We start from the raw sequence: 7,430 nt of genomic DNA on the forward strand, positions 1-7,430 counted from the left end.
AAGGCAAGAGTGAGGACCAGGCTGCGGAGAGCTCACCCTGGCCAGCAGCAGCCAACTTCTGAGGATAGGGATGAGCTGGAAGGCAAGAGTGAGGATGAGGCTGCAGGGAATCCTCCCAGCTGGTGGCAGACAACTCTTGGGGGTGTGGGTTGGGGTGACTAAAATGCCTGGCCCCTGCTTTTTTAGGTACCAGTTTTTGTTTTATTTATGTTTTCCTGGGGGTTTGTAAGGGTAGAGATCACTCTTGTCTTTCCTGTCTTTAAGTGACATGCTGAGTTAGCTCTCAACTTGATTCTCAGGGGGTTCCAGCTCTTGTTAGATTCTCGAGGCTAAAAAAATGAGATTTCCTTGGGCAGTGCCTGTGGCTCAAGGAGTAGGGTGCCGGCCCCATATGCTGGAGGCAGTGGGTTCAAACCCAGCCCCAGCCAAAAACTGCAAAAAAAAAAAAATGAGATTTCCTTTCAGTTTTTTCTGCTCTTCGAAGCACTTTTACCTTTGCCCCTTAGCCTGTCCCCTGCAGAGGGTACTATCTGGGCCAGGTCTCTTTGGGTGCATTCCTGAAAAGTCCCTGGAAAAGGCTGGATAGACTTGAGCCATGTGTCAACGTGACATGGCTTCTGATAAAGCTGTCACATTTTTTTGTTTGGGATTCATTGAGGGTACACTGATTAGAATTAGGTTACACTGATTATATTTGTTAGATAAAGTCCTCTTATAATTGTGTCCTGCCCCCAAGAGATGTGCCATACGCTGTGACCCCCCCCCATCCTCCCTACCCTCCCTGCCATCACATTTCTTTGAAACTTAAATTAATCTGGCCTTTAGGCTGAGGTATGGGTGCCACAAGTAATGTGTGACTGTAGACATGGTAGGTTGGCCTTTTATGGACAATAAAGTCCTGTGGAAAGAACTCTTAATTATGAGGTGCTTTTAGAAAACAGCCAGAAGTCCTATTGAGGAATACCTTTCAGAGCTGTAAAGTGCAGAGGGGTTGAGAGAGGGCTGAGTAGGCCGACGTGCCCAGGAAGGCAGCTGTGCCCAGGGTGTGTGGATCCCTCACAGGGACGTTTTTGATTGGGATGGTGAGGTGGCTAATCAATCTAGTATCTGTGCACCGGACCACCCTGGACACCACACACGCTCAGCAGCACACTGGCTCATGTGTACCAGTCTGTGTTAGAATGTCCCCCCCTCCAGCAGCCATCTTGCAGCAGCTGGGCTCAGTATTCATGGATTCAAGGTGCTGCTCATCTAACTTTGGTTCTTAAGACCAGAACTTTGTGGGGCGAGTGTGTGGTTATAAGACCTCTGTCCTCACAACTGTACGTAGGGAGGGGGTGGGAAGGGGTAGAAAGCCGTTTAACTTACTCTCTGTCTAACTTGATGGCGCTTTCTCCCTCAGGGCACAGCTCCCTCCTTTCCCCTTTTAGATTTTGGGATATTGTGGCAGGTGGACTGATTATGGGATACGGTTGCCGTGCTTGAGACATCAGTTTGTACAGTGAGCCCTTGCACTTACCTTGTCTAAAGGTACCTTTGTCTCTAGGCCTTGAGTTGCCCCAGCCTTGCTGTGGTGTGCTTCCAGGGAGCCCTGCAGGGGCAGGTGCCTTTCTGGAAGTGCCACCTGCCTGAGGTGAGGGACAAATGCCTCAGCCAGAACTGTGATCCATTTGCTTGGCACCTGGCCTGTGGAGCAAGACTGTGCCTTTCAGCTGAGCTTCCAGTCACTGGACTCTGACCTGCTCAGGGAGCCACAGAAGAGCCAGGTGCAATGTGGCCTTGTTTCTACTTCTCAGGAAAGGGCATGGGGCCTGCCTTGACCCCTTCCTGCCATGGGGCATCTCTCTCTCTCTCCTGCCCCTCTGACACCAGAGTGACTCACCAGAGTCACCCTCCCTTCTGGGGTTTGGTGTGCAGCTGGGCTCATCTTCGTGGGTTTCTGCGTTGAGGTTGTAGGCGAGAGGCTTGGCTTTTTTTTATCTTCTCTACTCATCTCCCTGTTCTGTGGCTGCCACATCTGATGGGTAGACTCAGCCACCTGGGCGTGCTGTCTTTCTGAGCAAGTGCACGTCTTGTTCCTGCCCTCTTGCTGGGTGGCCTCTCAGAGGCAGCAGCACAGTGGACAGTCCATGTGACCCCTGGGTTACAATCAGTAGCTCTTAATCTACCCACATACAGAAATACTTGGAAGCATTTCTCTGTACATGGCACTTTATGTTTTCTCCTATTCAAATCTGCACGTTCCTCTTATGTCTGGACACATAAGATCTTCAGAGAACTACTTCCACCTGCCGGCATGGCTTTGGGTTTTCACTCTGCTCAGGTGGAGCGTTCATTATGTACACTCTTCCATGCAGTGTTGCGGGATAAGGTGCCAACTGTGTTCATCTTCCCATCACTGAAGCCCCGGAAGTAGCTGCCTGCATGGCGCTGGGGAGAGGGCCTGTCAGTATGTCACCAGCAGGGCCGAAAGGCCTCCTGCATCCCAGAGCTTCTTTGGCACAGCTCCCAAAAGAGTATAGGTCACAGTCCTTCCTCACAGCTGGGGAACCCCTGAAGCTCTGAGAACCACAAGCTTTTCCTTACCTGCCTGGTAGCACACCTGGCCCGAGCTGACTCAAGCTGGCCATGGTCTCCTGTGTTCCTCTTGTGGACCATGCCTCGTGCACACAGCTTGAAGGTGAGGTGACTTTACAGGATGCTCCTTTAAACTCTGCTGCACCACCTTTCTACAGTCAGAATATTTCTGAATTCCCAAAACACATCTCTAACACCACAGGTTTGAAGGGGTTATGGGTCTATATACATATACATATATATATATATATTTTTTTTTTTTTTTTTTTTTTTTTTTTGAGACAGAGCCTCAAGCTGTCGCCCTGGGTAAAGTGCTGTGACATCACAGCTCACAGCAACCTCCAACTCCTGGGCTCAAGCAATTCTCCTGCCTCCGCCTCCCAAGTAGCTGGGACTACAGGTGCCTGCCACAATGCCCAGCTATTTTTTGGTTGCAACGGTCATTGTTGTTTGGCGGGCCCAGACTGGATTTGAACCCACCAGCTCAGGTGTACATGGCTGGTACCTTAGCCACTTGAACCACAGGCGCTAAGGCCCCCCCCCCTTTTTTTGGCAGGGGCTGGGTTTGAACCTACCACCTCTGGCATATGGGGCCAGTGCCCTACTCCTTTGAGCAACAGGCACTGCCCTGGATCTATATTTTCACACCCATCTTACAGGCCAGGGGCCCCAGTTCCAAGTGGGTGGTGTACAGCCCAGGTGGCAATGCCTGGTGAAGCCTCAGCCCCAGTGCTTGGCTGCCTCTGATGCAGCAGCCCCATATGGTGGGTTTTTTTTACCTGCCTCATTCAGGAAACTTCGGTGTGGAATAATTTCTGTCTTGTTTTATTAATATAACTAATCCATGATCTTTTTTTTTTTTTTTTTTTGCAGTTTTTGGCCAGGGCTGGGTTTGAACCTGCCACTTCCAGCATATGGGGCCAGCACCTTACTCCTTTGAGCCACAGGTGCCACCCAATCCATGATCTTTTTTTAAGAAAAAAAAAGAAAAAGAAAAACCGGGTTCAGTGGCTCATGTCTGTAGTCCTAGCACTCTGGGAGGCCGAGGCAGGTAGATCACCTGAGTTCACAGGTTCGAGACCAGCCTTAGCAAAAGAGACCTCATCTCTAAAAAAATAACTGGGCGTTGTGGCAGGCCCTGTAGTTCCAGCTACTCAGGAGGCTGAGGCAAGAGAATTATTTGAGTCTGAGAGTTAGGGGTTGCTGTGAGTGATGACACCATGGCACTCTACCCAGGTCAAGAAAATGAGACTCTGTCTCAAAAACGAAAGAAAGAAAAAAAGAATCTGCAGAAAGAAGGAAGTGGGCTGGGCCTGGGACTATAATCCCAGCACTCGGGAAGGCCAAGGCTGGAGGATCATCAGAACCCAGGAGTTTGAGGTGGGTGCCTATAGTCTGAGTAACTCGGGAGGCTAAAGCAGGAGGATTGCTTGAGCCCAAGAGTTTGGGGTTGCTGTGAGCTATAATGATGCCACTGCACTCTAGCCTCAAGGACAGAGTGAGACTCTGTCTCAAAGAAAATAAAAAGTGAAAATCTCCTGTATCGTTGCTCTCAGGGAGAATTGTATTTGGCACATTACCACTAAAGAGTTTTCCATTAAAATGGTGACAGTAGGACTGATCATTCATCAAGTCCTTGGTTCTTGTGCTCTGTGCAGGCTCGGGTGGTGCTCTGCAGAGAGAGTGGCCCCACGGGCTGAGGGATGTCTCCACAGTCACACCTCTATGCTGCCAGACTTAGGTCTTGAACCCAGATCTTTTTTACCTGTTGTGTGTGTGTTGTAAGACTCGTGAGGCTAAAGTGGATGCCACCCTTCACCCACGTGCACATTTTCCCTGCTGTGAGGAAGCACCAGGGAAAGGTGTGCTCAGCACCGTGACTGTCCTTCAGGTGCAGGCAGACTGCAGGCCTGTGCCCGCCCCTTTCAGTGTTATGTGGTGCCCTTCAGCCTACTCAGCAGTGTCTGCTTACAGCTTTGTGGTACTGTCCTACTTGTAGACCCACCAGCTTGTTGCCAGCTGGTCCACTTGAGCCTCTACTTGTATCCTCTGCCACCTGCATCTGTGGTCCAGGTCACAAGGAGGCCTAATGTCATACCACCTGTGGCACATGAGGTATGACAGCCTTGAGCAGCAGCCCTGTGGGGTCTGGCTTTAGAACGGTTTCTTGAGTTGTCTAATAAGGATGTCCAACCTTCGGCCCACAGGCCACATGTGAAGCTGTCCTGCTTATCTGTGGTGCTGGATATCACAAAAATTATGTATGGACTTTTTTTGGCACTTCTGACAAGTGGAACAGATGTTTTTTGCTCATCAGCTTTTGTTAGTATTTGTATATTTACTGTGTGGCCCAGGGTGACTCTTACTGTTCCAAAGTGTGACATAGAAGAAGAAAGATTTAAAAACTTGTTGCCGTCATCTGTTATCACTTTAAAAAATGTGCTAAATGAATGATTAGTTGAAAATTCATGTTTTATTGCTGAATGAGTGATTGTTTTTGTTTTTTAACTAAAAGAGGCTGGACGCCCAGCCCACCTGTTTGTCTTGCCCTTTGTCCTTGCAGTTGTCGGGACTACATGGCTGATTGCTGCACAGATGCTGGTCTGTGCTCTTGGGATTGGAATTCTGTCCTGGGTGCTTCACCAACAGTCTGCCCTGTTACTGACCAATGCTGGTGACCTAGTGGTGCCCCTCTGACTGTTGCTGGTGGCCAAATGGTGCTTGGTTGATGTGACTACTTGCCCCGCTGAGGTGGCCAGGTGGTTCCTTTCTGCTTCTGTGTTTTGCAGAAACACACCTCTTTACACCTGAACCCAGACTGCTGAAAACTATTGTTCTATACTCATCATTTCAACTCCTGTGAATTCATTTCCAAGTGAACTCAGAAGATTTAAATGGATCTTAACTTTTCAAATGAGTTTTCTTTTTCTGTAATGGAAACAAAGAGAGAATGTGTCTCGAAGTTAGAGTTGAGCCTACATTAAATATGATATGATTACTACACTAAAACCTTCATTACTGTATGAGAATAGTAGTCAAGAGAAAATGCAAAGTAAAAATCTGGAGGAGAGAGATCTCCTGTCATGTTTTCTGTGATCATTTCTTTAAAAATTAGATTTCTTAGGCTGGGCGTGGTCGCTCACACCTGTAATCCTAGCACTCGGGGAGGCTCATAGGTTCAAGACCAGCAAGAGCAAGACCCCACCTCTATAAATAGCCAGACCTTGTGGCAGGCACCTGTAGTTCCAGCTACTCAAGAGGCTGAGGCAAGAGAATCGCTTAAGCCTGAGAGTTTGAGGTTTGCTGTGAGCTGTGATGCCACAGCCCTGTACCGAGGGTGACAAAGTGAAACTCTGTCTCCAAAAAAGAGAAAAACAATAATTTCTTGGCTATTTTAAGGATAGAACTCTCAGGAATCTTCATTATAAAATACTTCTTAATAAAAAATATTTTCAAGGCAGAAATTATGCAAATATTAAAACTTTAAAAGGTTAAGTCATTATAAATCCAGGTTTTGATTTTAGCATTTCTTTATCCAACAAATAGTTATTGACTATTCACTACAAGGCAGAAGCTGCCCAGCCCCAGGGACCCAGGGGTGAGTAGGCAGACAGTGGGGGTGTGGCAACGACAGGACATTCAGATGCAGCCAAAACATGTGGCAGGGGCTGGGGCTGAAAGGACCCTCGTGCAGGGTGTGCAGGGAAGGCCTCCCCAGGGTCTGACATGGAGTTGGATGGTGAGGGCAGAGGAGAGGGAAGAATGTGATCAGCTTGGGATTTAGAAAGGAATTTGCACTGTGGGGTACAATCTGGAGGAGCCCAGTTGAGAAGTGGCTCCAGCAGGCCAAGTGAAGACTGGTCTGAGGTCTGGAAGAAGGTGGTGTTGCTGAGGGGTGCGGTTCATGCTGGCCCTGCTGTGGCACCGGAAGTGGCCAGGATCTTTCATCCTGGACATGCAAACCTTGACCTAGTCTTGTTGCCAGGGATGTCTGGAGGGCAGCTGGGTGTCCACTTGCTCTGGGGGTGGCTTGAGAAGGGTCTCAGCTGCAGGCCAGTAGGTCAGGGTTCTGGGACAGTAGGTGGCTTGGGCAGAGCAGTGGTGGGGTCTTGGCTGTTCATTAGAATGGGGGAGGGGGGTGCTAGACCCAGACTTTGGTCTTTGTAAAGCTCCCGGGTTATTGTTTTAACAAAATTTGATGCCAAGGCAGGGCATGGTGGCTCATGCCTGTAATCTTAGGACACTGGGAGGCCAACGCAGGTAGATCTCCTGAGCTTAGGAGTTCAAGACCAGCCTGAGCAAGAGCAAGACCCCATCTCTAAAAAATAGCCAGGCATTGTGGAGGGCGCCAATAGTTCCAGCTACTAAAGAGGCTGAGGCAATAGAATTGCTTCAGCCCAAGAGTCTGAGGTTGCTGTGAGCTATGATGCCACAGCACTCTACTGGGGGCAAGAAAGTAAGACTCTGTCTCCAAAAAAAAAAAAAATTGATGCCAAGGTTGGGAACCCAGGGCTAAGAACTAGCTCCAGGTGGGCCTGGGCCCATGTAAGTGGGCGGGTGGAATTGTTGGCCTGAGTCCCTAACTTTCTCCCCGACCCAAGACTAAATTAGAGGAAATTGAACCTGAAGTGTAACCATGTCATGCTCTAAGTTGTTAATTAGGGGGAATATCACAACGTGCCTCATACAGTGAGAGGTGTTCTGCCTGATATTCCTTAGTCTAAGTAATGCTTAGAGCTTTTAGGTAAGCTTTGTACAGGTGTACAGTCCATGATTTGGGAACTTGACCTGAATTGGTAAGGGCTAAGGCACCGTCGTTGAAAATACCTAATTTCCCAACTTTCAGTTTTTTC

At 48.7% G+C, this 7,430-nt stretch overlaps 1 protein-coding gene across 6 annotated transcripts in view; it reads left to right on the forward strand.

Annotated features, from left to right (window-relative positions):
- The window catches only part of ZC3H18 (zinc finger CCCH-type containing 18), a 67,988-nt gene that overhangs the window by 9,557 nt on the left and 51,001 nt on the right, over positions 1–7,430 (forward strand). The window lies entirely within an intron of this gene.

Source organism: Otolemur garnettii, unplaced genomic scaffold (assembly GCF_000181295.1).
Source record: "Otolemur garnettii isolate 467f Iridium unplaced genomic scaffold, OtoGar3 scaffold00185, whole genome shotgun sequence".
NCBI classification, from domain to species: Eukaryota; Metazoa; Chordata; class Mammalia; order Primates; family Galagidae; genus Otolemur; species Otolemur garnettii.